The sequence below is a fragment of the Trichosurus vulpecula genome, chromosome 6 (genome assembly GCF_011100635.1).
Source record: "Trichosurus vulpecula isolate mTriVul1 chromosome 6, mTriVul1.pri, whole genome shotgun sequence".
NCBI classification, from domain to species: Eukaryota; Metazoa; Chordata; class Mammalia; order Diprotodontia; family Phalangeridae; genus Trichosurus; species Trichosurus vulpecula.
Genome location: NC_050578.1, coordinates 93,298,822 through 93,326,053, shown reverse-complemented (window position 1 = coordinate 93,326,053; position 27,232 = coordinate 93,298,822). Strand labels below are relative to the sequence as shown.

Below are 27,232 nucleotides of genomic sequence, written 5' to 3'. Positions count from 1 at the left end.
TTCCTACTATGGCGGAGGCAAGCTGTTTCTTCTTGCTATTTCTCATACATGACACTCTATCTTCTCTCTGTACCTTGTCTTCCAGGAAAGTAAGTAGTACAGTGGGTCAAGTTCTAGTCCTGGAGTCAGGAAGATGTGAGTTCAAATCCAACCTCCAACACCTACTAGCTGTGACCCTGGGCAAATCACTTGACATCCATTTGCCTCAGTTTTCTCTTTTAATGGGGATAATATTAGTATCTGCCTTCCAGGGTTGGTATGAGGATGAGATGATATTTGTAAAAGCACTTAACACAGTATCTGGTACATTGTTGTTGTAGTTCAGTCATGTCTGACTCTTTATGAGTTTTTTTGTGGAGTTTTCCTAGCAAAAGACGCTGGAATGTTTGCCATTTCCTTTTCCAATTCATTTTACAAATGAGGAAACTGAGGCAAACAGGCTTAACTGACTTGCCCAGAGTCACACAGCTAGTAGGTGTCTGAGACTGGATTTGAATTCAGGAAGATCAATCTTCCTGACTCCAGGTCTGGCATTCTACCCACTGCACCACCTAGCTGCCCATATCTGGCAGATAGTCAGCAGTTAATAAATGCATGTTTTCTTCCTTCCTTTGATCCATCCCCTGTATCTGGAAGGCACTATTTCCTCACCTCTGCCTTTTGAAATTCCTGATTTTCCTTCAAGATTTATCTCAAGTGGTACCTTCTACATGAGGCTTCTCCTGGTCCCCCACCAGCTGCTAGAGTCTTAACCCCTCCCCCAGCTGCATACAGTTTGCATATACTTCTAGGCATGCAAGTTGTCTCCCCATTAAAATGGAAGCTCTTGAAAGGCAGAGATTGCTTCCCTTTTGTCTTTCTATCACCAGCACCTAGCATTGTGTCTGGCCCATGATAAAAACTTGATAACTGTTTATTGATTGGCTGATTAACCTCATTGAGCCTCAATTTCAACACATGTAAAATGGAGAATGATAACAGTACCCACCTCACAGAGCTGTTGTAAGCCTCCAGTGAGATAATAGATGTAAAATTATTCTCCAGCCTTGAAGTATTATATAAATGTGAGCCATTATTATGGCTTGTTTATTACTTAAGGCATGGCTCAGAGTATGCATGGGTAGGGCACAGTACAAATTATTAGGTTCTCTATTCAGCAGTAATTCTGTGTTGTGGATATTCAAGAAACACCGGAATATAAAATCAGTTTGTAACAACATGGAATATAAGTGATTCCGTATGCATGGGAAAATAGTTTTCTAGACAACAGAAAGAAACCAATCAGGTAGGACTAGTTAAAATGTCTTACAGCCTGAGGCTCTATCCCTAGGCTCTAAGTTCTTCAAAGATTTATTATGAGTACTTTGATTCTTAGCTTTATTTATTCTTAAAAGAAAATAAAAATGAAGGTGCAGAGCCAAGATGGCAGAGTAAAAGCAGGGACTTGCTTGAGCTCTCCCCCAAATATCTGTAGAAAATGACTCTAAACAAATTCTAGAGTAGCAGAACCCACAAAATGACAGAGTGAAACAAATTTCCAGCCCAAGACAACCTGGAAGACCAACAGGAGAGGTCTGTTGCACCAGTCTGGGAGGAGAGCGCAGTCCAACACAGGCAGCACAATCATATACAGGGCTGGAACAGGCCTCAGGGGACTGAATCAATGGCAGCTGTGGAGATTTTCAGACTTCTCAACCTACAAACGCCAAAGACAACTTAGAAGATCAGTAGGAAAGGTCTGTCAGACCTGAGTGAAAGAGAAGCATGGTCTGGCCCCAGCCCCAGGGTGGAGGCAGCAGCAATGGCTGCTTCCCAGAGCTCTCATTCCACAGACAGTGGGGGGATTGAGCGGCTGATCATAGAAGGATCTCTTTGGTGACACTGAGGCAGAATTCTCTTGCTTTGCCCAAGCTTAGATCTGGGTCACAGTACTGGGTGGTGGTCCTGGGGTGAGGAAGAGGTCAGGCATGGCTGAGCTTGTGGTGACTGTGGAGAAGGAATCCCCCTCACAGTTCCAAGGCAGAAAAGAGTACTTGTGGTCACTCACAGATGAGAGCACAGACCAGAAGAAGAGCAAACACCTCTCCTTTCCTCATACCACCTTGGAAGAACTGAAAATTTACAAGTCCCTAGAAATATCTTTGAAAACAGCTGCACAAAACCTATGAAGCTTGAGACAGTATATCCTCCACACTGGAAGCAAAGCCCTACCTTACCAAAGAGCTAAAAATTCAAGTAATTGGCTGGGAAAATGAGCAAACAGCAGGAAACAATGAGACTATAGAATCTTACTTTGGTGACAAGGAAGATCAAAATATACAATACAACCAGAAGAAAACAACAAAGTCAAAGCTCCTACATCCAAAGCCTCCAAGAAAAATATGAATTGGTCACAGGCAGTGGAAGAGCTCAAGAAGGATTTTGAAAATCAAGTAAGAGAAGTAGAGGAAAAATTGGGAAGAGAAATGAGAGTGATGCAAGAAAATCATGAAAAACAAGTCAATGACTTGCTAAAGGAGACCCAAAATGCTGAAGAAAATAACACCTTAAGAAATAAACTAACGCAAATGGCAAAAGAGCTCCAAAAAGCCAATGAGGAGAAGAATGCCTTGAAAAGTAGAATTGGCCACATGGAAGAGGAGGTCCAAAAGACCACTGAAGAAAATAATTCCTTAAAAATTAGAATGGAGCAAATGGAAGCTAATGACTTTTTGAGAAATCAAGAAATTATAAAACAGAACCAAGGAATGAAAAAATGGAAGACAATGTGAAATATCTCATTGGAAAAACAACTGAGCTGGAAAACAGATCCAGGAGAGATAATTTTAAAATTATTGTACTACATGAAAGTCATGATCAAAAACAAAGAGCCCAGACATCATCTTTCAAGAAATTACCACGGAAAACTGCCCTGGTATTCTAGATCTTAAAAGAATCCACTGATCACCTCCTGAAAGAGATCCCAAAAGGAAAACTCCTAGGAATATTATAGCTAAATTCCAGAGTTCCCAGGTCAAGGAGAAAATATTACAAGCAGCCAGAAAGAAACAATCCAAGTATTATGGAAACACAATCAGAATTACACAAGATTTAGCAGGTTCTACATTAAGGGAATTGAGGGCTTGGAATATGATATTCCGGAGGTCAGAGGAGCTAGGATTAAAACCAAGAATCACCTACCCAGAAAAACTGAGTATAATACTTCAAGAGCAAAAAAGGATATTAAATGAAATAGTGGACTTTGAAGCATTCTTGATGGAAAGACCAGAGTTGAACAGAAAATTTGACTTTCAAATACAAGACTCAAGAGAAGCATGAAAAGATAAACAGGAAAGAGAAATCATAAAGGACTTATTAAACTTGAACTGTTTACATTCCTACATGGAAAGATGATATTTGTAACTCATGAAACCTTTCTCAGTATTAGGGTAGTTACAGGGAATATTTATATAGACAGAGGGCGCAGAGTGAGTTGAATATGAAGCGATCATATCTAAAAAATAAAATTAAGGGGTGAGAGATAAGAATGTACTGGGAGAAGGAGAAAGGGAGAGGTAGAATGGGGTAAATTATCTCACCTAAAAGAGGCAAGAAAAAGCTTTTATGTTGGAGGGGAACAGGGAGGAGGTGAGAGGAAATGAGTGAATCTGACTCTCACCAGATTTGGCTTAAGGAGAGAATAATACACACTTAATTAGGTATAGAAATCTATCTTACCCTACAGGGAATTAGGGGGGAAGGGAATAAGAGTTGGGGGATGATAGAATGGAGGGCAAATGGGAGGAGGGGGTAATCAGAAGCAAACACTTTTGAAGAGGGACAGGGTCAAAGGAGAAAATAGAATAAATGGGTGGGGCAGGATAGGATGGAGCAAAATATAGTTAGCCTTTCACAATATGACTGCTTTGCAGGTGTTTTGCATAGCCTATATTGAATTGCTTGCCTTCTCAATGAGGGTGGGTGGGAATGGAGGAAGGGAGATAATGTGGAACCCAAAGTTTTAAAAACGAATGTTAAAAATTGTTTTTACGTGCAACTGGGAAATAAGACATATAAGCAATGGTGTATAGAAATCTATCTTGGGATAGAAGGGAAGGAGATAAGAGAGGGGGCAAAAGGTGATAAAAGGGAGAGCAGATTGGAAGAAGGGGTAATCAGAATGCAAGTCGTCTTGGGGTGGTGGGAAGGGAGAGATGGGGAGAAAACTTGGAACTCATAATCTTGTGGAAGTGAATGTTGAAAACTAAAAATAAATTAATTTTTAAAAAGAAAAAAAAATGATGAAAATAAATCACAATACAAATCAAATGTGGGCTTTATCTCCAATTTGGAATTCATTACATCCAGGGTTTATTAAAAATAATAATTGTTTTGATTTTATATAAAAAGAATAAGCAATAAATTCAATGATGATTTTTCAAATGTACTAAAAATGTCATTATAATTCATTTCATAAATTTGACTATCAAATTCAAAATCAAGTACCCTGAGACATAATAACTAGAAAGAGTGAAAGGCTTACAATATAATGGGCAGCCTTTAACAAGTATATTAGTCTTCTCTGTTTATAGAGTTTCATTGTTTAGGGGTGTACTGGAGACAGCTGAACCAAGGATACATTGCTAAATTATTAGTGTGAGCATTTACACCTTGAAGAAGAGCAAATGTTATAAAACAGGACTTGACTTATTGTTTTGTCAATTACCCAGACTTAGGAAAGTGGCAGTAAAAATGTTAGTAATGCATCCGTGTCAGATTTTAAAGTGCGTCTGTGTACACTCCCCCTCCCTCTCCAGAGAACTGGTTGTTAAACTTTTGCCAGCACTTTCCTGATTGTATTACAAAAGGGAAAGGGTAAAAGGCAGATTTATTTCCTATTCCACCTGGATCAAATACTCAAACAGGTCTGGGATCTCACTGATATGAATATTCCCTCAAACAAGGCACATCTCAATCGGTACATACCTGACTGTCTTCCATGGCTCTGAACTCTTATCCATAAGTTCATTACAAGGGATTCTGTGCACTTTCTTTGCTTTATCTTGATATTGTGAGGATATCAACGCAGCACACAAACTGTCTATGCATTAGTTATCCTTCACTCTTATCACATGACCAAGGCTCTATTGCCTAAGTCAAGGTGTTCTTAACTAGGAATCCATCAGCTGTTGGGTCCATAAATAGATTTCTGAGAGTCTTTGAACTTGTATGGGGGACACTTGCATCTTTATTTCAATATAATTGGTTTCCTATGTAATCTTTCATTTTATCATTTTATTTTATACATTTTATTTGTTATTTTATATATTGTACATAATATATGACATATATAATATATTATTTATTTTATACATTTAAATACATTATTCTAAAATGAGGGGCATGTTTGCTTCATCACACTGCCAAAGTCCAAGATACAAAAAAAAAAAGAAAGAAGCTTAAGAATGCCTGCTTTAATCACTTACCAATATAATGCTCCCCATTCTGTTACTGCTCTCCTCCTCTCTCCCAGCTGAAGAACAGAGTTTTTGGGTCTCTTTTTTTGAGGGGAGGAGGGGTTAGGTGAGAGAAGACCCAGTTATGAGAGCAGAAGTGTGCTGTGGTTAAGGATGGGAGAGAGATGGCATGATGATAATAATACTGTTCCTTCCTTGTGCTGGCTACTGAGCCCACTCACCCAAGCTGAAGAAAAAAGGTAGCTGAGATAGATAGATAGATAGATAGATAGATAGATAGATAGATAGATAGATAGATAGATAGATTGATAGATTGATAGATAGATAGATAGATAGATAGATAGATAGATAGATAGATAGATAGATAGATAGATAGATAGCTGAGGCCAAAGCCAGAGAAAACATCAACTGTCGTAAGCTCTAATTTGCACCAAATCCCAAGTCATACTCCTGGATTAAGCCATTCTAAGACTTTAGGCCCTGCTGGATTTATGAATTGGGCATTGTGTATTGTTTCTCCTCCTTTACCTGCACACTGCGGGGACAAGTGTGGGGAGGACCTGAATAAACTCAAACTGTGCATTTCCTAAGACTTTAGTCCAAAGTAGTTTCTTACTGTCTAAGAATACTCATAAGATGAGCTAAGAGAGAAACGGGCTTAGAGTCACTTAGGAAATGTTTTGTTAGGCATTATTTTCTTGTTATGAGGTATTATTTTTTTGCTTCTCAAATTGTAATCTAAGTAAAAACAGCTCTATGCGGTATCTAAGCATGTTTGTCCATATCTATGGAGCACTAGCGTCAGTAAGACAAAGTTCCTGGACTAGGACCAGTACAAGAAAGAAGCAGAGTTTGCCAATGCATGGGGACTTAAGAGCTGATTTCTGATTGGGTAAATCCACAGATTTCTATGCCTTTCAATAATGCAGCCCTGTCTAGGGAAGCAGAGAGGAGGGACAGAAAGTTCATAGATCTCTGAAAACCCAGCACTTCTGCTCAGTGGGGTACCTGTGCAAATTGTCTTTGTAAGCCTGGGACTCCTCAAGACCCTGATACTTTTTTTGCCAAATAGGTCTGAGTGAATCAGTCTATCAATCTCATCTGGTGGTTTTACCAGAAATTAGACTTAACACATCTAGATGTTTCTTGACTTTTCAGAATATTGTGCTCTTATTTCCTTATAACTGTTTTTTGTCCAAGAAAAGATACAAGATTAATGTGCTAAATAAGGATTGTAAGCCACTGGGTTGCATTAGGAGCTTAAACCAATCCATTGTTAAATAAGTCTGGGTTAGTAGAGTCCATAAATAAACATCTCTCAGGGTCCAAATTGATTTTTGCATTATTTGAGGCAAAAGGAAGGAGTATTCTAGATCCTTGCAAAGCCTACTGCAGTGAGGACAGAAAAATAGAAAAGAAAAGCCCCAGAAGTAACAAGTTGTAAGAAAAACCCTCTGACAGTTCAGCCGAGACAACTAGTCATATGTAACAAATGTATTTGTCAGGCAAGTATAAGCCATGAGCTACCCGAGTGTTGTTTTCTATTATTTGCTGTTGTTTCACGTAATCTCTACAGTGAAATAATAAAAGTTCACATTTGTATAGCATTACAGCTGCAAAACGATTTCCCCACAACAACCCTATGACAAAGGTAAGGTAAGTATTATTATCACCATTTTGCAGATGAAGAAACTAAGGCACAGAATGGTAAGGCAACTTGCCCATATTTATACTGCAAGTAAGTTTTAGATCCAGGATTTGAACTTCCATCTTCTAGCTTCAAGTCCAGGTCAAATGGCAAAATCATTGGAGTGAAGACACACTTCTCATACATCTGTATCTACCATAATTCCTAACAAGGAAATGAAAACCTAGAGTCTGTTCTCAACCCTCTCCCTGCATTCTCTTAGCTCTCCCATCCACACTCATGACTTCAGTTATCGCCTCTTCCAACAACATCCAACCACATTTACTTTTCAGAATCACATTTCTAGCAGCCTGAAAGATATCACACCTGGATGTTCCACCAACATCACAAATTAAACATGTTCAAAATTAAACTCAGTATCTTTTTTAAAAAAAACTGCTTTTTCCCCCTCAAATACTCAAATGGATCTGTTGGCTCATCCATCTGGTAGTTCCCTCTAAAAATGGAGATGACATTTCATCCCTTCCTGTCTGACCTCTGTAACTCTTGCCCATGTCCTCCCAAGAGTTCACCACAGGAATTCCACCCACCATGCTAGAGACTTTGTTCACCTTCTCCCAACATTGTGAGTGGACCAGAGGAACATGACAAGGGTGGGATTTGTTCTGTGAAGCTTGGATCCAGGCAATGAGGACCTAGAGGGCCACACATGGCCTCAAGGTTACAGGTTCCCCACTCTTGCATTAGTTCACCTGTGATCTTTTGCTCTCACCATGTGACCAACCTACCTTCTCCTTCAGTCATTTGATTCTTTTACAATATCCCTTCTTCCTCATCTTTGGAGTTCCTCATTAGATATATGTTGCATTAGATATATATTAGATTATGTTAAATATGTGTAGATATATATTAGATATATGTTGCTCAACCCACAATGCTTCTTTCTATTCCCTTCTGTATGCTCATCTTTAGCTCTTTGGAGGCAGTCATTTCCCAGGTCTTACTGCCCTACAGTTGTTGTTGTTCAGCCATTTCAGTTATGTTCGACTCTTTGTGACCTCATTTATGGTTTTCTTGGCAGAGATACAGGAGTGGTTTGCTATTTCCTTCTCCAGCTCATTTTACAGATGAGGAACTGAGGCAAACAGGGTTAAGTGACTTGCCCAGGGTCACAGAGCTAGTAAGAGTCTAAGGCCGAGTTTGAACTCAGGAAAATGAGTCTTCCTGGCTCTAAGCCCTGTGCTCTATCCACTGTGCCACCTAGCTGCCCCACTGCCCTGCAGTAATATTGGCAAAATAGGTTTTTGCTGTTCAGACAAAGTGTGGGGTCAGCAAAAGAGCACAGCAATTTCCTGAAAGCAATACAGCCTGATCTGCTCTTCTTTTTCAGCTCTGGGTCCAGCTCCATCCGTATTGTCTGTTCTGGGTATAAAAGCTGTCTGATGAACTCCACAGGGTGTCTATTTCAATCATGCTAAAATCTGGGAAACAGATATTCTTCATCTACTTGGTCTTTTATATGCGGGCAGATAGGTAAACCCCTCTGAATGATTAGATCTGTAAGACACCATGCAATGTAAATCAGTCAGTCAGTTGACAATCATTTATTAAGTAATTGCCCTAAGTCAGGACCTCATAAACTTTCTTCTCTGCCTTCAGCCTTTCCTATCTTCAAACTATCCTTCGCAGTGCTACCCAAGTAAAAATGATAATAACTTAATATTAATAACTTAAATAATAACTTAAAATAATAACTTAAGCAAGCATTTTAAGTACCTACTTTTATGTCAAACATTATCTTTTTTGATCCTCACAACAACCCTGAGAGGTAGGAGTTATTGTTATCTCCATTTTACAAATAAGGAAATTGAGGTAAAGGTTAAATGACTTGCCCAGAGTCACACAGCTAATAAGTGTCTGAAGCCAGATCTGAACTCAGATCTTCTAACTCCACGTCCAGGGCTCTACCTACTGTGCCACCTCACTATAATCCCAGGGATAATATGATTAATATGCCATACTAATAATGTCACCACTCTACACCAAAATTTTCAGTAGCTACTCATTGCCTACTAAACAAATATAAATTCTTTAACATGGCATTAAATTTAACTTCACAATCCAACTATGTTTTCCAGTCCAAAATGCTATACAAAATGTCGGCTCTTATTAATGTTGTTCTTATTGCGAGGCAGCAAAGCATAGTGGTAGGCTGGAAGTCAGGTGAGACCTAGGTTTGAAATTCATCTCTAACTAACCCCACCAGTAGAAAAAGTTTCCATACCAAGAGTCCCTTGTGCATATGAAATCACTGATCTTTCCAATATTCACCTATTGTTATTAATATTCCTGTCTTCCCAACTAGATTTTGTGAAGGCAGCTTGTATTATTTATTTCCTATTTCATTTGACAAACAGATGGGATACTTGTAAAAGAGCCTGGAAAAAATCCTTTTCCTGATTAATACCATCATAAATGCCCCAAGGCCCACCTAATCACACCTTGCTTGTACAAATGGAGTCTTTTCTGCTCTTGTCTTCACAGTTATTCATGGAACTGAACAAGACAACCAGTGTTCCCTTGGATATTTCCCTTGTGGAAATGCAACCAAGTGCTTGCCTCAGCTACTTCATTGTAATGGGGTAGATGACTGTGGAAATCATGCTGATGAAGAAAATTGTGGTAAGTGAACAGATCATGGTCCTATACTTTAGAGACAGTAAGAATCTATAATCAGGAAGAAGAAAGGAGAAAATTCAGTAGCAGAATGAGTGATAAATCTATTTTTAAAAAAACTATCATTTTTCTTCCCCTTTAGCTCCCCATCACTTTAAACAAAGAATGGAATCCCACATACCAGGGAGGTTACAGATGGAATTCCTGTTCAAGTACATGTTGAACTCCGAAGACTCTTTCAATTCCAAAATTCTATGAATTCAAAATATTATATTAATTTGTGAGGTTTTAATATCTGTCCTATGAAAGGACTCTATGATAAAATATGACTTCCAGTGGGGACTCAACAATTAAACCAACTTCTTTTATATTTTCCCCCCTTATTTCAGGTAGGGATCAATGTGTACATATTAATTAGATGCAATTCAATTAAAAAATTTAATTGCATGCAAGGAACTTGTGTTGGATTCTGGGGATATAAAGACAAAATTAGGGGAGGTCCCTATCCCTGAAGAACTTACATTCTACCGAGGGGATAAAACATGTATATACTTAAGTCAATACAAAGTAATTTCAGGAGGGACAAAGCCCTAACAGCGGGGGAATCATGGAGGAGGAAATATCTGAGTTGTGCTAAGAAATTTATTAGGTAGAAATGAGGATGTTTATACCTTGTTATAATAGGTGTACTCAACTAACCTTTAGTCTTTCCCAAATCTTCCCTAGAATAGAGAGAAAACAAGAAAGTCCAGTATAAAAGATGTGGAGACACATTTAGCTGGTCTAAGGAAGGAAAAAGGACAGAGTCCTGAAGAAGCAGTAGTGTTTGCATTGAGAACGCCGCAGATGTTTCTTCATTGATACTACATATTTCAGATACTGGCAACAAGCCCCTGCACTCAGGTTACTTCCTTTGATCTATAGACTGCCCCCACAATTCTGCCTCTGGTAGAGAGTAAACAAATGTTGGAATGAAACCTCTCTTTCAGGAAGACCCTGAAAGAGAGGTACAGAAGGCATACCATGGGAAGCATAGCATAGAAGTCCAAAAATTCAGGGCACTTATTCACGTGTCTGTAACAGGCTAGTAAGGATTTCCTAAGGAGAAGACTGAAGGAGACATGTCTGATAGTCAACCCTGATACATGCACCCAGCTAAAGTCTTACTCATTTGTAATCCACTAGTCAAGCAGTTTGGTATGTCACCCACAAACAATACTTCTATGGGATTTTTTGTTGGTTTGTTTTAAACTGTGATGAACTCACGTCTCCAAATCAGCAAATCTGGCATTAACAGACCCTTCTGAGCTATTTCTTGTTCTTTAAGGAATGTCAATGTCAAGAAACAAGGGAACTCAAGGTCCTATTACGGTCCCTAACAAACAGTTCAGAAAGTAGATTTCTTACCAGCAAGAGCTTCTAAGAAAAGTAGTGTTGTGGTTTTCTACAAATTTGTATAATTAGAAACCATGAAAATTAGCTTCATTTACTTGAATCATCTGACCTTTAAAGCACACACAAAAGCAAAGGTTTGGGGCAACAAACAACAGTATAATGTATGCCACTCATGGAGAAAAACAGATTTTTCCAGATGATGGATGCATATACTTATTAGAATTTGAAGTATCTGTAATATTGCTATTACTTCATTATTTTTGCTTTCCAGAGTCAAAGAGATTTAGGTACCTCTCAGAGGAAGCAGAATCTCTAATCGGGGTAAATTGCCTCAAGGTGGTAAAAATGTCTCAATAACAGTGAAAGAGTCTGAACTATGTGGTTTAAATTGTAGCACATTTGAATTAGAAATTATTATCACTTTTCTCCCTTTTAAAATCAAAAAGTCCACATATTAAATATATTAAATATCAATATATGAAAATATGAAAATATTAACATCAAAATTAACTCATTACTAAAATAGCTGGAGTTAACATTTGACTAAATTTTCGGATGAAGTTTTAGAGTTGGGTTTCCAGCTATTAGATTATGATGTATGACCCTTTGATTCCAACCATTAGATTATGGAGTATGACCCTTTGATTGGCAGCCACTACCACATTTGCTTACCATAGTTCATTGGACTTTTAAGTGAAAAGCCACAAGGAAGTGGTGACTCCTTGTGGCTTAAAACATAGTACAGTAGCTATAGCACTAAATTTGGCATCAGAATTCCCAGGCTCAAATTCTAGTTCTACTTGCTTATTACTTAGGTAGGCTCAGGACATGTCACCCAATCTCTCTTTGCCTCAGTTTCTTCATGTGTGAAATAAGGAGGATGGATTAGATGACCTCTAATGTCCCTCCAGCTCTAAATCTGATGGTCCTAACTACTGTAAACAATTGTCAATTATTCTATATAACCTGATGATATGTGTACATTGAGCAACATTTTAAACAGCAAAAATAATAAGAGAACTACAACGTGAACATAGGGAATTTCAAATGGAATGGACCATTTCTTATGTAATTATAGAAAATTCAGCTCAGCTCTCACTATGTCTTATTTGCCATGAGAAATTGTCCAACAATTTGAAAAGCAAATATTAAAAACATTTCATGACAAATCATAGCATGGTTTGCCAGAAACGATGCTGCTGGTGATTCATGGAAAAAAGCAACAGAAAAGCAAATAAAATCTATACTTGCTAACTGGATAAAATTATTTGCTGGGAAGGTGATGGCTCAGGAGACTGCTAAACATGGGAAATCATTCACAAATTGTGAATGTATAAAAAATGTTTTGTCAATATATTGGAATACCTTTGCAGCAATTTTTAAAAATAAAATAATTCAAACATTAAAAGATAAGCAATTATCTGTGAAAATGATTAGAAGTAGTTTAATAACCATACATGAAGTATGCAATATAGTATGTATGTCTGTGAGTGAGTGTATATGCATGTGTATATACACACACACACACACACATATATATATATATATATATATATATATATATATATACATATATATACACACACACTATATGTGAGGCACTCTGCTTGGTATTGGGGGTGCAAAAACAAAAAGTGAAACAGTTCCTGCCCTCAGAAACCTTAAATTCTACTAATATGATCATATTTACTTATAATCAACCAGCAGATTAAATCTGCATCATCACATCCTATAGTATGGGATGTATCATGGGAGCCGGATGAGATTCTGCTGGTTTGCCTCCTGAATATGTTAATGCTAAAGGGCCTCATGAAGAATTAACAACATTATTACCACCCAACAAAGGACATGCTAGCAAGGAAGATTTTTCATCTATTCTTACAGAATGTCTGAAACACAAATAAATTGACATCAGTACATCTCTTTCTATTGCTGACGATAAGTCTTTGAGTATAAAGAAAGTAAATTTTCCTATCTTCATTTTAAAAAGTAGCATTCCATTTCCCTTCAGAACCTACCAGATGCACTTTATGTGCAAATATTGCTGAAGGAAATAGTAGAGGAATGGTTTTAGCCCCATAGCTTGTCAACAAAATTAAGGTGATCACCCTTGTGCACCATTTTGAGCATTTCCATAAGAAGGTGACAGTCAATATCCTGAGCATCTCCTGCCTAACAAGTTATGATGGCTCTGCAGAGGTGATGTCTAAATTTTCATTCTGTCTCAAACAACTGAAGGTGTTTCTGTTTGGGAGAGTGGGGAAGGGAATAGAGGCTTTGAATATAGAGAATAACTGAAATTCTTTTTATGATGAGCAGGGCTTCTCATTTAAACATGCCAAATGAGGGAGTGAAAGATGAAGGGCTGACTTTTGAAAGAAGCTCTTTTATTGGAATGAAAGCTCTCTGCATTTAAAGGAAATTGAGAAAGGCACATTAGTGTTTGCAGGCCTTGTAGCAATATAAGCTATGAAATAAGCATGGGTCAAACTTGAGTTCTTTGCAGAAATAGCCATCAACAGGCAAGGCATATTTGCTGAAAGATTTCAGGAGTTCAGAGGGAAAAAATAGTAGCTTTTACCATTCCAATTAAACCCTGGGTAAGGACAATTAGGAGCTCAGCTTTGGCCATTTGTTAAAGGTGACAGACCACTATTGGAACCTGACTAAATAGATTCAAAGGCCAAAGCTTCGTACAATTCAACCTTTAGCAATCTTGTCAATGAGATTAAGAATCGGATCCTGAGAGACATGGGGTCCTCTGAAACTCATAGCTTTAAAAAATAAGAAAAGAAGATAGTTGATGTTGACATTGTCTTCCAAAATCACTGTAATTTCTATTGTTCTGCAACGATTAAGCATCTGCTATGCAGAGGTGTGCTGAAGTCAGCTCACACCACCAACTCCCTCAACAATTATTAAATTTTCAGTATGTAATCATTTACACCTCAGAAATTGGCAAATACTACAACTCAGAGCTTAATTTACTGTTTTATTGATTATCTAGACTTAAGAAATGGATGGAGACAATTTTAAAAAGATTAAGAAAAGGATGGAAGTAATGCAGGTTTAATTAAATGCCCTGCATCTTTACGCACAGGCTGTGAGAACCTGATGTTAAACGTCTATAACACACCCTTACTGCTATGTAGCAGGAAACCAGATTGAAGGGATACAAGGCCAACTTTGAAATGAGAAATATTTGGGTCAAGTCCTGCCTCCTATATATACTAGCTATATGTCCAAGGGGCAGTTACTTACCTCTCAGTGCCAAGGTAACTTTCCGAGACTACGAATTAGTTGCCTATGTGCATTAGTGAAAGGAATTTCCACACCAGGAGTTCAATAAGCCATTAAATTACAGGTTTAGATTTTTTTAAAAATATGTCTAAAGCAGTATGCTAGGAATTGGGGATATATAAATAAAAGCAGCATGCTCTTTGCTTTCAAGGAATTTATAACCTAGTAGGGATAAGATGGGGGCAGCTAGGTGGCACAGTGAATAGCGTACAGAGCCTGGAATCAGTAAAACTCATCTTCATGAGTTCAAATCTGACCTCTGACACTTACTAGCTGGCTGGACAAGTCACTTAACCCTGTTTGCCTCAGTTTCCTCATCTGTAAAATGAGCTGGAGAAGGAAATGGCAAACTACTCAAATATCTTTGCCAAGAAAACCCCAAATGGGGTCAAAAAGAGTTGTATGTGACTGAACAACAAAAAAGGGGGGATGAGATAATACTAATAACTTAGAATTTATATGGTACTATAAGGTTTGCAAAGTGCTTCGGAGGTATTATCTGATTTGAGGGACATCATAATCCTGTGAATTGAGTACAATTTGTATCATTTCATCCTTTTGCAGATAAGGAAAAAGCTCACAGAGTTTTAGTGAACTTAGCATGCAGGTAATTTTTGAACATGTGTGGCAAAGAATCCTCAATCCAGGGTCGAAAAGCCTGGGTTTGAATCTCAGGTCTTCCACTGTGTGACCTTGAGCAAAGTCATCCGAACTCTTTGAAACTGTTTACTCATTCATAAAATGAAGATATTAGATTACCTAGTCCTTTCTTTCTAAGTCCCATGATTCCATCAATGTTATTTGAAAAATTATGCATTCAAACTTCTCTCAATTTTGGCTCAATGTAGGAGAAGCATTTTCTAATATTAATTTTAATAAGTCAGCTGAGAAGTTGACAGAGATAAGTCTTGAGTCATGTCTGAAAATGAAAAAGTACTTGCTCATTGTTGAGCATATCTCCAAGAAACAAAAATACAGAAGACACATAAAAATAGCACATTTCATTTTTAGTCAAGATAATAGATCATTATTAAGTATTGAATTTGTAAATAATAACTATATACCTTATTGGTCAGTCTATATTTCTTAAAGTTTTCTTGATGCTTTTTGTTATTTACACCTGTCCTTTTTTTGGTCTGTTCCACATACACATTGAACCATTTTTTATAACAAAGAATTCAATTCAGAAAACATTTATTAAATTAAAACAATTAGCTAAAACTGACCAACAAAATTACTGCATCTGGCACTGTGTACAAAATTTTGCACCTGTAGTCTCCCACTTCTCCAACAAGAAAAGGGTTTGATCTTCTGTTCTACAAGATCGAAACTGACCATTGTATTTCATCTGGGTTTAGCTGCCTTTGAGTGTTCTTGCAATGTATGCCTGTGCTGCTTTGGATAGCCATTTGATCTATGGTTTCATCATTATTGGGCCTCCCTCTAAGAAGGCAGATTTTAGTCCCTTCACTCTTTTTCTGCTGTGCAATTATCACCCATGTCATTCCTGGAATATTTCAAAGAGGATTCACACAAAATACCTGCTGCCTTCCTCTGGTTTTATTCATTTCTCAAGGACTATCAACGCAGCATTTGTACTGTCTCTATCCACTGTCTCCTACTCTTACTATATGACCAGTACACCTCCTTTCACACACACACACACACACACACACACACACACACACATATGTATATATGTATGTATGTATGTATGTATGTATGCATACATTCTTTTTGATGCCTTCTATACCACTTCTTGCACATAAGGCATTGTTGGTAAATGTGCTAAAGCCTACTTGATGCCCACAATGCATCTTCTCATTGTCCTTTGGATATGTGTAACTTTGGTCCTTCTGAAATCATGCAGTTCTGAAATCTATCAGTAGTTAGGTGGCAAAGTGGATAGAATGATGAACTTGGAGTAAGAAAGAATTCCCTTCAAATCCTGCCTACAATATTTACTAGCTGTGTGATTCTGGGAAAATCTCTCTATCTCTCTCAGCTCCCTCAATTGTAAAATCGAGGTAATAATGGCACCTATATCACTAAGCCATGCTTAATTTTTATAGATTAAAGCAATAAAATATATACTAGTACAGATAACGTTAGTGTAAAATCCCTCTAGCATCCATTAAAATATATATCAAATATATATCAGCTCTTACAAGGAGCATTTTTATATCTGAAAAAGTATTGTCATAAAATAGTTCTTCGCCCTTTAAAAGTTAAGACCACTTTTACTTGAAAATCTGCTTCTGTAAGACACAAATAAATAAGGATCATTTTTCATTCATGTGCACATAACAAGAATATGAAGAATTCAAAAGTACATAAATTAAAACTGTAAAACTCTTGTATTCAACCATAGAACCACACTCAGGAGAATAACTGAACTTCCTGATGCATATCTTTTTGTCAGGAATTAGGATTTGTGTTTTGTCTCTTAGTTCATCCATCAAATTCTATTCTCTTTCTATATCGTGGGGAGACAGTATTAAAGTGAAGGCTCTTAAGGCATTCAGGCATAAAAGTATACAGGCTTTGCCTTTTTCTTCCTTCCTGTCACCTACTTAATGTGCAACACACTATCAAGGAAAAATTGTGCAAGGGGAGCAACTGAAGGATGTCATCAGAGAGATGACCTCTAAGATTCCTTGCACATCTGAATCTCTCATTCGATCATGTTCCTAGGAAATGTATTCCTAGAAAAGGGAGTGGGCCAGTGACATACTGAGAGACAGGCATAACAGACAGACAGCCCTCGCACTGTTTCACTGGCATCCATATAGTATGAAGAGATTTGAAGCAACTAGGTGATGCAGTGATCGGGGAGAAGAACTTGGCATCATCAAGACCAGGGTTTATGTCCTTCCTCAGGCACTTACCAGCTGTGTGACCTTGGGCAGGTTGCTTAATCTCTCTCTGACCCTCAGTTTCTTCATCTATAAAATGGGGGTAATAGGAGTACCTACCTCATGTGATTGTTCTGAGGACATAGCAAGATAATATTACATTTAGGATGCTCTAAACTTTAAATAATGTTGGCCATCATTAGTATCATCATCCAGAGAAAACCCTCAGCTAGTTGGGTAGACCTGCCGTGAAGGACTTATAGGATGGGCAGACACAGATAGATCATGTCCTACATCGTTAAATTCTCATTGCTGATATAACAAATTCATCTAAACATTGAAATAGCAGCTGAGATTTAAAGGAATAATACATTTGCCCACTCTTCCTGTAGGGTTGATCGTTACACAGATATATGTGAAGGGTGATTTTCCACATGCTCCCAAAAAAAATAATGCAGCAGTTTGATACACTGGAAGAAAGAACAAACTGCCATTCTCAGACCCCTGGATCTCCATGAATTTTAATAGTAAGCAATATAAAGTGAGAAAGCATGTTATGACGTCTTTCTTTCTACTTTAAATTTGACTTCTGATCATAAACTGGAATTCAATTATTACTACTGAATCTAGTCTTATTAAGAGCTAGAGTCAAGTTAGAAATATCACTGAGTTTGTTAGAGGCCTTAACTTAGTAGCATGATCAAGCTAGAAAAGAGAAAAGAATTCTACAGGTGAATGTAGGCAAAGTGCCAGATAATGAAATTAGCATTGAAGTTTCATTGCTATCCATATTTCAATACTACAAAAGGTCTATGATTTTTGTCACTGTGGTATTCCCTAGAGTGGTGGACACTACATGCCTAAGGAGACAGCCTTCATGAGTTGCTATGATCAAAAAAAATGATCACCTACTGGTCAACTTTCTTGGGATGTCCCTGCACACTCAAGTAGTCTGATCATAGTGACAGGCATACATTTTGTTAAAAAGCCCAAACATGAGGGCTTTTCAGTTTGGTAGGTGATGTCAGAGTTTATGTGATCCAATTTTGGAATTCCAGGTCTCCCCCATGCCATGCTAGGATGCCAGAACTAAGATGTAATGGTACATGTTAACCTATGTGAAAAATAAAATTTTCAATTGTTTCTGAGGTTTTTTTCCAAATTTGACTTCCACTGGGTCTTTAAAGCTAAAAAGTTTCCTTAAAAAACAGTGTCTAGAATTTAATCTATTTCTCTTCACATAAAGATAAAAACAGATGGGTAGGAACAGATGATGCCAATCACTGGTAATTAAGCAAAAAACAGAGAATCTCAGAGTTGGAAAAGACTTCAGAGACCATCTAGCTGTACCCAAGCCTGAACAATAATCCTTTCAATAATAACTAAAAATCAGAAAGAGTAACTAGAGCACAGGAAGAATAACAAGAAAAATGTCCAGTGATTCACAAGAGACAAAATCTAAAATAGCAATTAAACAAGAAACATTTATTAAATGCCTTCTATGTTCCAGACATTGTGTTAAGTGGTAGCGATACAAAAAGAGGCAAAAGAGTACCTACCCTCAAAAAAAGTACAATCTAATGGGTAAAACAAATACAAATATATACAAAGCAAGCTATATGAAGGATAAATAGGAAATAATTAACAAAAAAGACACTATAATTAAGAAGGGTTGAGAAAGGCTTCCTGTAGAAAGTAGGATTTTAGTTGGGACTTAAAGGAAGCCAGGGAGGTCAGTGGTTAAAGTGGAGGAAGGAGAGAATTCCAGGCATTGGGGATAGACATAGAGAATGCCCAGAGCCAAGAGATGGAGTGTCTTATTTGTGGGACAGCCAGGAGACCAGTGTCACTGGGCCAAAGAGTTTATGTTGAGAAGATGTAAGAAGACTAGAAAGGTAGGAGGAGGCTAGGTTATGAATGGCTTTGAATGACAAACAGAGCATTCTGTATTTGTGAGAGGCACTGAAGTTTATTGGTGGGGAAGAGGTGGGGGGAGGCAGAAGGGGAGGTATGGTTGGGTCTGTACTTTAGCAAAGTCACTGTTGTGGCTAAATAGAGAATGGATTGGAGTAAGGAGAGACTTGAGGTAGGCAGACCCACCAGCAGGTTATTGTAATAATCCCAACAAGAAGGTGATGAGGGTATACACCAGAGTGGTGGCAATGTCAAAGGAGAGAAGAGGATGAATTTCAGACATGTTACATTCCATAGACGTTGGCAACAGATTGGACAAAACCCATGACTTCCAACATCTATGTGCAAATGTAAAAAAGTTAGATAAAGAGAACTAGAGATCTTAATATCAGAAGGTACATTTGACCTTACAGGAATTGCTGAGACTTAGTGGGATGAGATTGGACTATGTCTCTGAGAGGGTCTATTTTGTCTTCATCAATGGGAACAAGATAGGTGAAGAGATGAAGGGGTGTAGGGTGCACTGTATACTAAGAAAGTGTATCCACATGAAGAAATTCAGGTGATAAGCATTAGAGGCAACACTTGAACCCAGGTCAGTGCGCTTTCTTCTCTACTATTTTGCCACATAGAATACTCTCAGTAAATCTCTGCTAAATCAACTTAAAACACTGAGGCAGCTGGATGACTCAAAGAGTCAAGAAGATCTGAATTCGAATCAAACCTCAGACACTTACTGCCTGTGTGACCCTAGGCAAGTCACTTAACCTCTATCAGTTTCAGTTTCCTCATCTGGAAAATGGGGATAATAGTGACACCAATCTCCTAGAGTTGTTGTGAGATAAAATCAGTTAATATTAGTAAGGTGTTTTGTAAACCTTAAAATAAATGAGGGGTATGACTAAGCGCTGAGGTTTATTCATTTACTTTAATTCTGTGTCTCTAAAGCGACTTTCTATTATATTTAATATAGTATTAAAGTACTAGTAATCATCTTATTACCCATAACTAGTAGTTGATATTTTCTTTAAAGAAGAAATACAAGAGAAGACGTTGATGGTGTAGACAGGAAGGGTGGACATGTTGTTTTAACTTTTATATAGGATTTTACAGTTTGTAAAGCACTTTCCTCACAGGAAGAAAGGAAAAAGGGGAGGGAGGGAAGGAAGGAAACAAGGAAGCAAATAAGGAAGGATCCCTAACTACCATAAATTATTTTAACTCCTCAGAGAAAAACAAAACCTTAAGGGTTCTCCTCTAAAAAGTTGTCTCCTGTGTATATGTTAAAATTATATGAAATCTCTTGATAGATGTAATTACAGATACAATTTTTTCCTTTGAATATTAGTACTCAATAAGGCAAAACACAGTTGTATGTTCACTAAGAGATTTATTGATGATGCCATGTGTTGTTGAAATGAAAGACATATTCTTTTAGGAACAGAAACATTCTCTGGTAATTCCTATTTACAGTTAATATGCTAGTTCCACATGAAGCACTTCAGGACCTCTTCAGTGAGATCCATGGCTACTCAAAATAGATGAGCCAAGCAATACACACAGGAAGAACTACATAGATGAAAAAAATGTTGTCCAGATTCCAGTGTACATTTGGACAGGTGGCACATTGAGTTACCCTATCAGTACATACCTCCTGGTCAGGCAGACAAATAATGAACTGGATCCAAAACTGAACAGGAGAGGGAGAGTGGGCTTGGTTCATAGAATTAACAAAATATAAAGTGGTGAGAAGTAGCAGAAAGAGAACTGGACCTGAATTCAGCTAACCTGGGTTCTATTCTGGGTCCTAGTTCTGCCTCTTAATTCATTTCCAGGGTTCTAGAAAAGTGACTTTATTTCTCCGAGTCTCAATTTCCTCATGTTAAACCGTAAAATGGAAGTTGGTCTAAATAATTTCTAAGGTCCCTCCTAGCCCTCCAATTCTATTTACCTTGACACCATGGTAGGAGTGACTTATGGTTCTTCCTAAAATAGGTACACCACACATTCGCGCAAGTCACAAAAGGCAATCAGACTGTTAAAAAAGAAATGTATTTGTTTGTTACCTAGAGTAACAGAACATATCTTGTGCAAGGTGTTGATGTATTTTACACAGTTAACATCTTACTAAACTTACAAAGCCTCCTCAAAGAAATCTGATAGTGTGAAAGAGACTAGTCTAACCATCCACACTGGAAAAGCAAAATGGATACAAAATACAAACTGTCCAATTGTGACATATAACTGAATAGGTGTCCTATCAAATCTTTCCACTAATATGTATCTTGATGAGATGAACTTTTATTCTGTCATCCACCCCTTGCACAAAATCAAGTGTTTCTCACTCCAGAAACACTGGCAGCAGAGTTGTCCATATATGAAACTCTTTCGTAATATTAAGAAGGCTGAGAATAAGCCCGAAATGCTATCAAAATGATGGCAGCAAGTTACATTGATCAAATTAATTTGGAAAGTGATTTTTTATGAGACCCCCTGTTGTTTGGACCCTTCCCTAATGTCTATTTTTCCTTTTGTATTCCAATGCTTCCAAATTACTAGGCATTGTTTCTAGGTCTTATACATAGTAGGTACTTAAGAAATTGACTGATATAACCTATATAAAATTGTTTGCTGTCTCAGTGAGGGGGAAGATGAGGAAGAGAGAAAATTTGTAACTCAAAATTTTAAACAATTGAATGTCTAAAATTGTCTTTATATGTCAATAAGGAAAGAATAAAATATTTAAAATAAATTTAAATCATAATAATAAATTGCCAGCATTTATATGTTAGCTATTTATAGTTCCTACTATATGACAGGCACTATATGTTAAGTGCTTCACAAATTTTATTTCATTTGAGCCTCACAAAATGAATTGAATCCTGGACACCAAACTTGCTTTTGGCTTCGAGATCTGTTTGATATCTTGTAAAAATTGGCTTTGTGATGTCAAATAATATATAACCACTTGCTTCTGGTAATTCACAGCCAGGACTATTACTGTTACAGGCTGACACGATCAAAGCAGGGTTTTCTATTCAGGTGCCTTCTAGATCATCTTCCACATCACCTCATCATCCACAGTGGCCTCCAGGCCACCGTCTACAGTCAGGGCAGGGCCCATGGGAATAGTACAGCTGCAGAAAATAATGAACTTGGCAGTGAAAAAAATATTGGTCTAGGAATCTGTACCAAGAAACACAATGAATGTAAAATGTGATTGCCCAGACTGACATACAGATGGATGGTAAAATTGGTCAAATGAGTCCATTAATAAGTTAGTTTTAAAGAGTTGTTGCAGGTGTACCATATGCTAAGCCCAGAATCGAGGACGAGGAGACTGGACAATATCATATGACTGATGCTGCCTTCCTTTAAAACACAGGAATCCTCTAGTTGAAAAACCGGAAGAAAAGTTTAAGACATCTTTGATAAAACTTATTTCCCCTCAGTCTCAAAGAAGGAAGATAACAGAGATCATTTAATCTAACCCCACTTGTTTTGTGGGTGACAAAACAGATTCAGGAATATTGGCTCGTCTGATGTCACATAACCTATCGGGGGGATAGGAGGCACAAGAACCCAGCTTGTCTTTCTCTCCTTGCAGTGTCCTTGCCAACAAAGCTTGCTTTCATTATTAAGGGCAAGTTGAGAGGACAGGATGTTTTAATTTCTTCCCTCTCTTCTCCTCTTCCCCTTTTTTCCTTTCATCATTCTTGACCCTCCAAAAATTCTTATTTATGAATTTTGGAAGTTTGGAGACATTTAAAAAAAATCTTAATGAAAACGCCATTCTTTCACATCAATTCTCTTAGCATCTGCAAAAATTGCCATTTTAGCAGTTTTAAGTTTGGATACAGTTTTGCATGCCTATTAGATGGGCTGCTGTTGGTTTTGATGCTATTTCATCACAGGAAGAGTCAGTTGTTTTCACTTTGACCTCTTCCTCATCATCATCATCATCATCATCATCATTAACATCACTAACATTTAGATAGCACCTACTATGTGCCAGGCACTATGCTAAGGTCCTTACAAATATCTCATTTGATCCTCACAATAACCCTGAGAGGTAGATGCTACATTATCCCCATTTTACAGATGAGGAAACTGAGGTAAACAGAGTTTAAGTGACTTGCCCAGGGTCACACAGTGTCTAAGGTCAGATTTAAACTCAGATCTTCCTGAATGCAGGGTGCTCTATCCACTGTGCCACCTCAGCGTCCCAGTTCAGATAATAACAAGAACACATGAAGGCCAGGGCCAAGCTAATCCTGCTAAGCAATCAGCAGCAACATCATCGATCTCAACCAAAGTTTATTGCCTTCTCCCTCCACGCAAGGGCACGGCAATTTAGTAGCTGCCACGAGCTATCCACCAAAACACTAGGTTCTTCTTCACACTATAGTGAGGCTAGATCTTTCCAAAATGGGTCTCAACTTTGGATGCAGATGATAAAATGATGAAGTGCATCTATTTCTGTGTGCCCCTTGTTAGCTTAATTTCTTTTGCAGCTGTGTTTTTTCCACATTATATTATCTGGATAATTTATGCTACCCGTGCTGTGTGATTTAAATATATTTAAATTCTGAACACTGCTAATTAAATTAAGATGAAAGTTTGATTCTCTTCAGAATGAAATGTAAACTCTCACACATTTTAAATAAGCAGCTTTAAAATAATTTTGCCAATACAGCATAGAAAAGTAAAATCAGAAAATTTACACATCAGTTTAGAGTAATTATATACAACTTAATAGCACAAGCTCAAATCCAAAGCCTACAACATTAGTGTATTATTTTGAAAAATAGAGATTCTAGCAGGTTTTCTAAGCAGGAGCTCTTAAGCTTAACTTGTAAAAGTTCCCTGTGCCTCCTTAAAACTAACATCTACACAAATAAAAATTATTAAAGTTTAAAAATTTAATTCAATGCCCATCAATTGAGGAATGGCTGAACAAGTTGTGGTATATGAATTTAATGGAATACTATTGTACCATAAGAAACAATGAACAGGATGATTTCAGAAAAACCTGGAAAGACTGATTGATGCAACTGAACTGATGCAAAATGAAATGAGCAGAACCAGGAAAACACTGTACATAGTAACAACAACATCGTGTGATGATCAACTATGATAGACTTATCTCTTCTCAGCAATACAATGATGTAAGACAATTCCAAAAACCTCATGAAGGAAAATGCTATCCACATCCAGAGAAAGAACTGATGGAGTCCTAATGCAGATCAAAACATTCTATTTTCACTTTGTAATTATTTCCTTTTGTTCTGTTTCTTCTTTCACAACATGATCAATGTGGAAATACGTTTAACATGATCACACATCTGTAACCTATATCAGATTGCTTGTTGTCTTGAGAACAGGGTGGAGAGGGAGGGAGAAAAATTTAGAACTCAAAATCTTGTAAAAAATGAATGTTGAAAATTATCATTACATGTCATTGGAAAAAGAAAATGTTATTATAAATTTAATTCAATAAAAACTAGCAAACAAAGAAGTCAAGCTTCTAAAACAATTTTTCAAAGAAGGAAAAAAAAGAAACACCACAAAAGAGAAATAAACTGAATATGCATGTATCATACTGTTATATAATATTCTTGAGATTTAAAAAGGTCAGTTATTCTGAATCTGTTAAAAATGACTCTCAGGAAAATTCGAAATCATTCATCTTGTTTGGGTATTGAGCTGCGTGAAATTTTCCATTTTAAAAGAAACATTAATTTAAATATAAGGTAGAAGAATGCAAAAATTAAACTTAAAAAATCTTTTATATATGTATGTATATACGTGTGTATATATAAAAATGTGTGTCTGTGTGTAAAATCAGACTATGAGGGCATTAAACTATTACATGTTCCCTGTGGAACATGGAACTGCAGACAGAAGGAACTCTCAAAAAGCTATGAGAGTAATTTTCTTTCTAAAGGGCCATAGCTTTTAACAAACCAGTGACTAAATGTACCTGCCTTCCTGCAAGGGATTTTCACACCCCACAAGAGTTCTAGGGAACCTCTGATGACAGGCTGGCTCAAGACAGTGAGGTGCTGCGGCTTGAGATTAAAAAGGAGCAGCACCCTATCCTAAGAGTTTGCCTAGACAGCCCAGGCCTTACACTAGCACACGAAGCTGGTAGGAAAGAGAAATGGAACAGAGGAACGAGAAGAAAGCCATCAACTCTCCTTCCACCTTTTTCCAGCTCACCTCAGAACTGCTTGGTCTAGCTGCATAAAAGCGATATTAATTAGAGTCACATGTGAACTGCTTACCATGTATGTTTACTAATATGTGTTTTCAGATTAACTTGGTTGTCAGTGTTATTTGAAGGCCATTCAGACTGGCTTAGCCCTCTTAGCTTGTGTTGCATGGGCATCTGCTCATAAGTGACAGATCAGAATGAGTTTTGATCCTAATTTAGTCCTGGTGATAAAATATGGACCCTGGGAAATTATTTAGCTTCCAGTCCTACTTAGAGTAGCTCTATTCAATTAATCAATAAATAAACATTTATTAAGTACCTATTATATACCACGCACTGTGCTAAGTGCTAGGGATACAAAAAGAGGCAAAGAAGTATCCCCAAAGATATTGTGCCTACTGGACAAAACAATGCTCAGCTATAGGTAACAGAGCTATTATGGTCACAGAAGCCTGAATAATTCTATGTGACTTAAGGAAATGGATCATAGACCTCTTAACTCAAAGAGGATAGGGACTAGATTTGTGTTTCATTGACACATTCAGATCACTGAGGATTGATCCAGAGGTGAAGTGTCTTATCCCAGGGTCACATAACCCTGAGTATATGTCTGAGGCAGAATTTAACCTTGTTCTTCCTGGCCTCAAAGCCAACTCTCTATCCACCAAGCCATCTTGCCTTTTGTGTTTTGTTTACAACTATGTATCTGAATCCTCTCTTGTCCTTTAGAATGAATGAGTCCTCCTTGAGGGCCATCACCTTTTGGGTTTAGTTTAATATCCTAGAAAAGCATCTGGTATATAGTAGGCATTTAATGAATGCTTTCTGATTGATAAAGCTTATTTTTTAAAAAAAAAGTCATGATACGGTTTGTTTATTAATGGAACCTTTTAATTTTTCATCCATCTTGTATGATTATTTCAGTGTCCTGAATATTCCATTTTCATTGAATACAGTTTCTTATGAAACTATTAGACTTCTAGTGCCTTCAGAGAATCACAAGTAGAACTTGGTCATCCTCCACTTAGACTATCCATTGAAGTGGAAGTGTCCTTTCCTTTCAAAAATCACAAACAAAACTATAACATGAAAAGGATCTGATAATTTCATCCTTGTGTTATACTTTGTATCAGTTCAGAGTAGAAAAGCTGCTATATCCCACAAAAAAAATCATCACTAGGGTGCTAATCTTGATGAATTTCTCTGAATTTAAACAATCTTCAAATTTTTGAAGGGTTTTTGAAAGTAGAGTGCCACACTTGGAGTCAGGAAGATTTGAGTTCAGATCCTACCTCAGACATTTACTAGCCTTGTGACCTTAGGCAAGTCACTTAACCTCTCTCTCAGCCTGTTTTCTCATCTGTAAAATAGGGATAAGAATAGCATTTCTGTCCCAGGGTTCTTGTGAGGACTGAATGAGATAATCTATGTAAAAATGCATTGTAAACTTTAAAGCTCTATATAAATTCTAGTTATTATTGTTACTGTCATTTGAAAAAGAAATTAGACTTTTTCTGCTTGATCCCAGGGAACACAACTAGGAGCAATGGGCAGAAAAGCAGAGTATGCTTAATATCAAGAAAAGATTCCTAGTGATTAAAACTATCCAAAAATGGAAAGATCTACCTTCAGGAGGTTGTGTTTTCCGTCATTGGAGGATTATTTTTCCCATAAATGTGACTAGATTAGATGGTCTCTTAAGTCGCTTCCAATTCTGTGATTCTATGACATACACTCTCAGATCATCAGATACCACCATCATCATCACCCT

General features: G+C 37.3%; 1 protein-coding gene across 1 annotated transcript in view; it reads left to right on the top strand.

Annotated features, from left to right (window-relative positions):
- Positions 1-9,654: 9,654 nt before the first annotated feature.
- RXFP1 (relaxin family peptide receptor 1) overlaps positions 9,655-27,232 on the top strand; it is a 132,682-nt gene continuing 115,104 nt past the window's right edge. Inside the window, exon 1 of the mRNA XM_036763586.1 lies at positions 9,655-9,786. The gene's annotated coding sequence lies outside the window, so the exon portion shown is untranslated. The remainder of the gene's footprint in view (positions 9,787-27,232) is intronic.